The following is a 9,154-nucleotide window of genomic DNA, read 5'->3' on the forward strand; positions in this document are numbered from 1 at the left end:
CTGTAGGTAAAATCTTGGTCTCCCCCATTGCCTCCCCACCTTCCATTTTTTTACCCACCTAAAGACAGTTCACTCTCCTGTGGCTTTTGTTGGTGTTGTTTTTAATCAAAGGGTACCAGACATGTGTGCAAATGCACACAGCCTAAGTGTACAGGTCACCAAATTAGGACACCGTGAACATACCCATATAACTGGGGCCCAAAGCAAGAATTAAATCATTCCTGGAATCCCAGAAGCCCTCCTCATTTTCCCTCCCAGCCACTACCCCACCCTCCTTACCAAAGGTAACCTCTAACATCATAGAATAGTTTTGCCTGGTTTTGAACTTTATTTTTATTTTTATCTTTCTAAAGATTTCATTTATTTATTGGACAAGAGAGAGAGACACACAGTGAGAGAGGGAACACCAGCAGGGGGAGTCAGAGAGGGAGAAGCAGGCTTCCCACCGAGCAGGGACCCGGATGCGGGGCTCCATCCCAGGGTCCTGGGATCGGGACCTGAGCCGAAGGCAGATGCTTAACGACTGAGCCACCCAGGTGCCCCGTGGGTGCCCTGTGGTTTTGAACTTTATATAAACGAAACCATTTGTGTAGGTCTCATTAGGTCTCATTTTGTGTCTGGTTTCTGTCAATATTATGTCTGTGAAATTCATGCATATCACCTTGTGGTAGCAGTGGCTCATTCATTTGCATTGTTTTACTCTATGGCATTAAGTGAACATTCTATAATTTGTTTATCTGTTATTCTGTGTTTTTTTGTTTTTTGTTTTTTTAAGTAGCCTCCATGCTTGTGGAGCCCAACGCGGGGCTTGAACTCACGACCCGGAGTTCAAGACCTGAGCTGAGATCAACAGTCAGATGCTTAACCGACTGAGCCACCGAGGTGCCCCTATCTGTTATTGTGTTGATGGACATTTGAGTTGTTCCCATCTGAGGTTATTATGAATAATGCTGCTATAACAATTTTGTTTGTGTCCTTTGGTACACTTATGTTCATATTTCTGTTGGATATATTCCTAGGAACAGAATTACTAGGTCATAGAGTAATCCTATGTTTAGTGTTAGTGAATGCCCCTAAATAATTTTTTGAACTGCTCATGTTAATTACACTCCTGCCAACAGTGTCTTAGAGCTCCAGTTACATCACATTTTCAGCACACTTTGTATTGTCCATCTAAAAAGATTTAAAAATTTAACCATTCAGGTGGGTATATAGTGGCATCTCATTGTGGTTTAAATTTACATTTCCCTGATAACCAATGAGGTTAAGCACCTTTTCATATCTTTTGTCATTTAGATATCTGTTCAAGTATTTTGTCCATTTTTTGGGGTCCATTTTGTATTTGGCTTTCTGTCTTACTGCTTTGTAGGAGTTCTTTAAATATTTCAAATATGAGTCCTTTGTTGGTTTTAGGTATTGCAAGTATTTCTATCAGTACATAAATAAAGAAGACTTTGGTTTTGGGGTCTTGCGAAGCCTCAGGGCCACTGGGACAAGACTGGGAGCTCTGGGTCCATTTTGGTCACTAGTGTATTCTCAGTTCCTGGCCCTTAGTAGGACTCAGAAAATACATTGAATGAATAATGGATGAGATCGCTAAGACTCATCCAGGTAGCTTGGCCTGTGTTGTGGTGATCCCCAGGGTCAGACATCGAGAGGGGCTGGAGGGAGCAGATTTCCTTCCAGCCCTGCCAGCTGTGACCTTGGGAAGGGGAAGACACCCAGCCCTTCCCTACTAAAAGAGCAGAAATAGCTACAATCTGTGAGGAGAGAAGCACGGATGTAGGGAGCAGAGGTCACAGATGAAAAGACAGGAACTAGCAGCAGGTAGCAAGCCAGCCAGATGCTTCGGAAGGAGGGACCCAGTTGGGGGTGGCTGCTCAGAGACCCTCGAGGAGACGGTGAGCATCACAGCAGACAAGAGCCTCCAAAGTTCACATGGGCCTCTTACTGCCTCAAGCCATGCCCAGAGCTCTCCTATGCTTAGACACACTTTCCCCTCTCTGAAGGAGCTGCCTCGAGACTTTGGTTGCCAGGTCTCATTCCCACCTCCCCAAGGGGAACTCTTTTTTTTAGATCTGGGCCTGACTTCCTCATGGCCTGTAATGTCCATCCTGAAGATGGAGGACGATTACATCACTGCCAGTCCCTGCTCCAGGAGGAAGTCTTGCCTCAGGCCTGTGCGTTCTACAGCACGTCTCTGTCGTGGTCTTTCTTCCCAGTGCCCTCTCCTTTCTTCTTCAGCCACAGGAGACATCAGGTCAGCTCAGAAGTCTCTGTAGGAGAGGGGTTTCTCCCTTGCAACACTCTAACACACTCGCAGCCCCCCTCTCCCAGGTCCCTAGAAGACAGTGAAGCTAGTGGTAGCTTTAGAATTTTCTATATAGGGGGCGCCTGGGTGGCACAGCGGTTAAGCGCCGGCCTTCGGCTCAGGGCGTGATCCCGGCATTGTGGGATTGAGCCCCACGTCAGGCTCCTCTGCTATGAGCCTGCTTCTCCCTCTCCCACTCCCCCTGCTTATGTTCCCTCTCTCGCTGGCTGTCTCTATCTCTGTCAAATAAATAAAATAAAAATCTTTAAAAAAAAAAAAGAATTTTCTATATAGGATGAGTTTGGGGTAGAAGACGAGGAGCTAGATGGTGTATCGTGAAACGGCCTTTGTATAGCAACCACAGTATTTTCATTCAGAATATGAGATATTTGGTGGGGGTGAAGGATTTGGGAGAAGGGGGAGGTGCTGCTCACTGACAGGGACCTGTGGAGGAGCCGTGAGGGAAGCATCTCTGTGGGGTTTTAGTCTTGCTTGGCACTTTTCCTGATACGGGGTTCAATTAGCCTCAATCTTGAGGTCCTCCATGTCCTGCAGCCTTCCTTCAGGGACAGCTGAAGTCTTCTCCATGGACTACCTGGATACTCCTCCTGAAACATCATAAAATTCCAGAGCCCTGTACATCCTGGATCCCCTAACCGGCATGGCATAGTCACAAGACTGGCCTGACAGGGCTGGAAACTTTCCTGTCTTTTGTTTCTGCTGGGGAAGGGGTGCCCCCTCCCATTTTTCCCCTTGCCATAACCCCTCCCCTGCTATCTCCCTCCCAGAGGTCAACTTCTTTCCTGCTGCCCAGAGCTGAGGTGATATCCCCTTCCGGCTTCATTCAGTTCTAGGAGGATGTAGTGATGGGGGTGGGACAGGGAAGTGTGGCCATCTGTGCTCAGGGCTGGTTGCTCTCGCCACCGCCTTTGCTTCCCTATAACTGGGCTCCCCTTTCCCAAAGTCCCCTGGATACCCTCTCTGGATTTCTTGAGGCGGGAAGGTTGCAACTATTTCAAAGCTGCCATCACTGGATATCGCTGGAAAGCCCCAGCAACAAGCGCAATTGTCTGGTGAACTCTGACTGGGGATACAGTAGTAATCTTTGAGAGAAAGTCTTGCAGAGTGGCATGTGCCCCAGTTTTGTAATCACATGGGTTTGAATCCATGCTCAGCCACACGGTAGGTGTGTGACCTCGGGTAAGGTCCTTTATGTCTCTAAGTCATATCTATAAAATGGAGACACTACTCTCTTTTTCAGAGATGCTGTGAGGATTAGTGATGATGTAGCATTTGGAACATTCGTGCACATAGTAGGAATATCATGATTCCACCATAGAGGAAAAGGCACCATCAAGGATCAGGCATATGGAAGGGGCGGGCCAGGCTCTCTCCGGGATGCACACGGAAGTCTAGCCTTCGCAGACTGTGAGGACACTCCTGAGTGGGAAGGGTTAAAAGTGGACAGTCTTCAGCGCCGTGGATGCCGGTGGGGAGCTCGTCTCAGGACAGCAACCCTACAGCAGGTCATCAGCCAGATATGGGTCATCTTTATCTTTCCAGAGCCAGGATGCAAGAGGATACTAATTTGCAAACCAGATAATTGTTTTAAACTGCCCTCATTGTGTTTACTGTTCTTTAATTATCCAGTAGTCCAGGGTTTCCTAAACTGGCCTTGTCATAGGAATCACCTGTGGGCACTTCTTTTAAAATATGGATTTCCAGGCCTCTCCTCTGGAAATTCTGTTTCCAGAATCTGGTGCCAGGCCAGGAAATCTACCCTTTTAATTGGTGCCCTAGATGACTCCTTTGATCTGACCAGTTTGGGGAACGGTGTCCCAACCTGGTGGTTTTCAACCATGACTGCCTATTAGAACCTCCTGGGAAGCTTGAACAAAAATATACCTTTGTCATAGGAGGAAACGCTGAACTTTGTCTGGGAAGGCTCTGGAAGTCTTCAAAGACACGGAGATGCTTCGGTTGAATCTTCCTGTGTGGATTTATCTATTAAATTTTTAATCCTAATAATTACCCTATGAAGTAGGCTGTTGCAGCACAATAGGTCAAAAACAAGCCCATGGATTGGAGAAAGTAGGTGTATTGAAAACTTATTTAGGCTCATTCATTAGGGAAACGCCAATCAAAATCACAACGTGATACCATGTGACATGCACTAGGTTGGCCATTAAAAAAAAAAAAAAAAAAAAAGCAAAGCCCAGAAAATAAGCCTAGGTTGGTGAGGATGTGGAGAAATTGAAACCCTTGTACATTTGCCGGTGAGAACATAGAAGGGTGCAACCACTGTAGAAACATTTCACTGTTTCCTCAAAAGGTTAAGCATAGAATTACCATCTCCCCAGCAATTCCACTCCTAAGTCGATGCCCAAAAGAATTGGTAATAGAGAAAAGCATTCTAGTTGGAGGGAACAGTGAAATGGCAGGCAGGCCAGGGAGAAGGTGGCATTTTTGGGGAACGGCAAGTTTTTCAATACATAGTTGGATGCATGTTGGGGTGTGGAGGGAAAAGACAGTGTGCTACTTTGGGTTGATATCAGTGACACAGCTTGAGACATACCTTATGTGGACTTTTTGTTTGATGTGCTAGGTTTGTTTCCCAAGGAGATTGCAAGGTCCTCACCATATCCTCGCCAGCTTTTGGTGATGTCAGTGTTCTAGATTCCGGCCATTCTAATAGGTGTGTAGTGATTTCTCGTTGTTTTAATTTGCATTTTCCTGATGATGTTTAACATGGAGCATCTTTTCATATGCTTATTCTCCATCTACATATCTTCTTTGGTGAGGTGTCTGTTAAGGTCTTTTTATTTATTTTTAAAGATTTATTTACTTATTTGACAGAGAGAGAGAGAGAGGGAGTGAGCACACAAGCAGGGGGAATGGCAGGCAGAGAGGGAGGGAGAAGCAGGCCCCCCACTGAGCAGGGAGCCTGATGGGGGCTCAATCCTCGGACGCCAGGATCATGATCTGAGCTGAAGGCAGATGCTTAACCGACTGAGCCACCCAGGCGCCCCAGGTCTTGTTTTAAACATTTTTTTACTTAAATTCAATTAACATCTAATGTATTATTGTTTTTGGAGGGACAGGCCTGTGACTCGTAAGTCTTATAGAGCACCCAGGGCTCATTACGTCACGTGCCCTCCTTAATGTCCAGCACCCAGTTACCCCCTCCCTCCACCCTCTTCCCCTCCAGTCTGTTAAGGTCTTTGGCTCAATTTTTGTTCAGGTTGTTTTCTTTTTGTTCTGTTTTAAGAGTTTTTGGTATGCTTTGGATAGCAGTCCCTTATCAAGTATGTCTTTTGACATTTTAATTTAAACTTAGTTCTTCCTCAATCAGACCCTTAGATGGAGAGTCTCGTTCACTCTCACAGTGTCCGTTCATGCTGATAGGTTGATGACTCCCAAATATCTTTGTCTTAGACTTTTCTTCTGAGCTCTGGGCTTGGATGTCTCAGGACTTCCAGCTCATGGTATCCAAAATGGAGCTTGTCATTTCCTAGATATCTGCTCCTTCTTTCGTCTCCCCCATCTCAGTGAATGAAGTCACCTCTCAGTTGGTCATGTCACCCCCGTGGGAGTCCTTCTTGATGCCTTCCTCTACCCCACCTCCCCACTACCCATCAATCACCAAGTGCCATCCATTGACTCCACCTCCTAAATACCTCAAAAAAAAATTTTTCTTATTGAGGTGAAAGTCACATATAAAAATGAGCCATTTTAAAGCATACAATCCATCGGCATTTAGTCTACTCATAATGTTGTGCAACCATCAGCTCTTTTTAGCTCCAGGACATTTTCATCACCCCAAAAGGAAACCTTTTACCCATTAAGCATTTACTCCCCTCTCCCCCAGCTCTACTAGCCTGCTTTTCGTCTCTGTGGATTTCCCTACTGTGGACATTTCACATAAATGGAAACCAAGCCATAGGTGACCATTTGCGTCTGGCTTCTTTCATTCAGCGTGATGTTTACAAGGTTCCTCCGTGTCATAATGTGTGTCAGGACTTCATTCCTTTTTATGGCTGAAAAATAGTTCATAGTATGGATATAACGTATTTTGTTTATCCATTCATTTGTTAATGGACATCTCGGTGGTTTCTACCTTTTGAATATTATGAATAGTGACGCTGTGAGCTATTGTGTACAAAGTTTTGTCTGAGTACTTCTTTTCAGTTCTTTCGGGTATATATGTAGGAATGGTATTGTTGGGTCATATGGTAGGTAACTCTAAGTTTACCTTTTTGAGGAAACAACAAGATAATAAAATCTATTAAAAACCCAGGGGTGGGGCTCCCGGCTGGCTCAGTCAATAGAACGCACTACTCTTGATCTTGGGGTTGTGAGTTCAAGCCCCACATTGGGTATAGAGATTATTTAAAAATAGGCTTAAACAACAACAACAGCAACAACAGCAACACAACAACAAAACCCGGGGCACCTGGTTTGTGCAGTCCATTGAGTGCAGCTCTTGGTTTTGGCTCAGGTCCTGATCTCAAGGTGGTGAGATGGAGCCCTGCTTCCAGCTCCATGCTTGGCTCGGGGTCTGCTTGATTCTCTCTCCTTCTCCCTCTGCCCCTCCCACTCGTGCTCTCTCTCTCTAATAAATAATAATAATAAAAAAAAAACCAAGGATGTTTCCATCACTTGGGATTCAGTGCTGGCTCAGAGCAATCTGTCACCCCACACACATTTCCTGAGACTAACACAGTTCAGGCCCCAGAGAAATACTTCTCTACAGAGCCTGTCCTGTGTCTTCAGAAAAAAAAAAAAAAAAGACATGTGAACACTCTGAAGAAGAGTAGGTTCTGTCCCTGTGAACTTCAGAGTCGCGCATGGCTTTGAAGTGCAGGGAGGGACTGGGCTGTCGAAGCGCTTAGCTAAGAGAAGAGAAAATTGACTTGTCAAATCCTTCCTCTCAGCGTGACTGCAACGGATTCCTGCATGACATGTTCTTTCTCAGGAGTGCTGAGTGTCCATTTTCTTGCTCTTCGTTGAGTTCCAGTTTCTGGTTCTGGACGTAGTCATGAGCCAGTGTAGTATTTACGACATTGCACATGGTGGCTGAGGGATATTTTTTGGTATTAAACACTTTATGTTGTTCTTACATTTTTATATTTGTTGGTCTAGATTAACATATATGAAGCATGATACTTATCCTTTTTATTGACAGCTACAAGGACACCGAACACTGGAACTGCAAGTAGTTTCATTTTTATAGAATTATTAAAACGAATGGAGACTTTGTGTCTTTCTCCTATCTCCTCTGGGGTAGAAGAACATTGGATCCAGAATGGCCAAGTTTTTGGCAACCCGGGTTCAACATCAAGGGACTCTAGCCAAACTTTATTCCTTTCCTTTCCTAGCCTCTTTGCTTACGACTATTTTGTCTTCCAACCTCAGGAAGTGAGGTGTGAGTAAGAAGCTTGAGCCAAATCTTTGATGAGGATGTAGGGTATACCTATGATTATTGCCAGAGTTCTTTCAAGATGGATTTGGGGAGTGGTAGATGGATGCAGGTAGGGATGGAGGAAAGTTCCAGATTCGTTGCCCCTTCCTGCCCAGAGCCTTAGAGCTCATGTTGTCCTGGTCTGGCCAGCACTCTTGGCCACTCTTTCCAGAAGTCAAGGTCCACAGGGCTGGAAGGTCTGCATTCTCGGAACTGGGATTTGGAGCAGTTCCCTCTCAAGGGCCTTCCTTCCCAATGCAGAGTCTGGAAAGACCATCCTTTCTGGGACTAGGAGAGAGTGGTGAGACCCAATGGGGACAAGGCCCCTTGCTCATTCTTCTCCCAGTTACCCCATGGATTATTAGAGACCCAGCTGTCCCCAAACTCAGAGAAGGGAAAAAAGCTGAACCCAGAAGCTGGAGTGGGGGTGGTAAGGAATGTTGGCAGACAGAGTGAGAGGTGTGAATAGAGAGAGGTCAGCCAGGGGAACAGCGAGAGCTTGAGCTAAGAACCAAAGCCAACCGTAGAACAGCCTTTGTCCTTGAGATCTCCTTGGATCGGAATGAATGAGCTACACATCACAGGTTCTTGGGGTGGGCAGTGTGGTGCGATTGTAAAAGCACTGGTCTTGGGGACTTTTGACTGGCATCTGAATTCCAGGGCTACCCCTTAAGAGCTGTGGGATCTGGGGCAGATGACCTGAGTCTCAGTTTCCTTCCTCTTTAGTACTCTCAGCACAGGCTTTGGACTCAGAGACACTTTGCCCTCAACACCTGCATGACCTTAGGCAAATGACTTAATCTCTGGGTCTTCGTTGCCTCATCTATAAAATAGGGGCAGTAGGCCTTGGAGCTGTTGTGAGGATTAAGTAAGATAACGGATGGGAAGTAGATTCCTTTATGAATTAGGACCACGGAACAATGGTGTGTGTGGGGCCAGGTGACCTGGGTCTGGATCTGCCCCCAGCTAGGTGTGTAACCTCTCGGAGAACCAATTCCTCCTCTGTAAGAAGGGGTAATAGTACTTTCTTCATGGGGCTCTTGTGGGGCTCTGATGAAATAAGGCACGAAAGCACTTTGTACAGCTCTGTGTGAAGGTGAAGGGTTACTTCTATTCTTCAGCTCACCCTCTAACAAAGGCTGAATAAATTCTGAATTGGCCAAAAAAGGGAGGGTGAGGGAAGGAATGTGAATCTTAGGGGGAGCAGCAAAAACAGCTCAAATAATCCCCACACTGTGTTTCTAACTCTTTCCATTAAGCCTAAGCTCCAAGGAAGAGCTCACGGCCAAGGGCACAGAGGGAGGTAAGGAATTGGGGGTATGGGGGTTGTGAGGCGGGAAAAAGAGCCTTCTGCTGTCAAACCCCAGGAAGGCATGAAAGGT

This window comes from Ursus maritimus, unplaced genomic scaffold, assembly GCF_017311325.1.
Source record: "Ursus maritimus isolate PB19 unplaced genomic scaffold, ASM1731132v1 scaffold_2, whole genome shotgun sequence".
Lineage (NCBI taxonomy): Eukaryota > Metazoa > Chordata > Mammalia > Carnivora > Ursidae > Ursus > Ursus maritimus.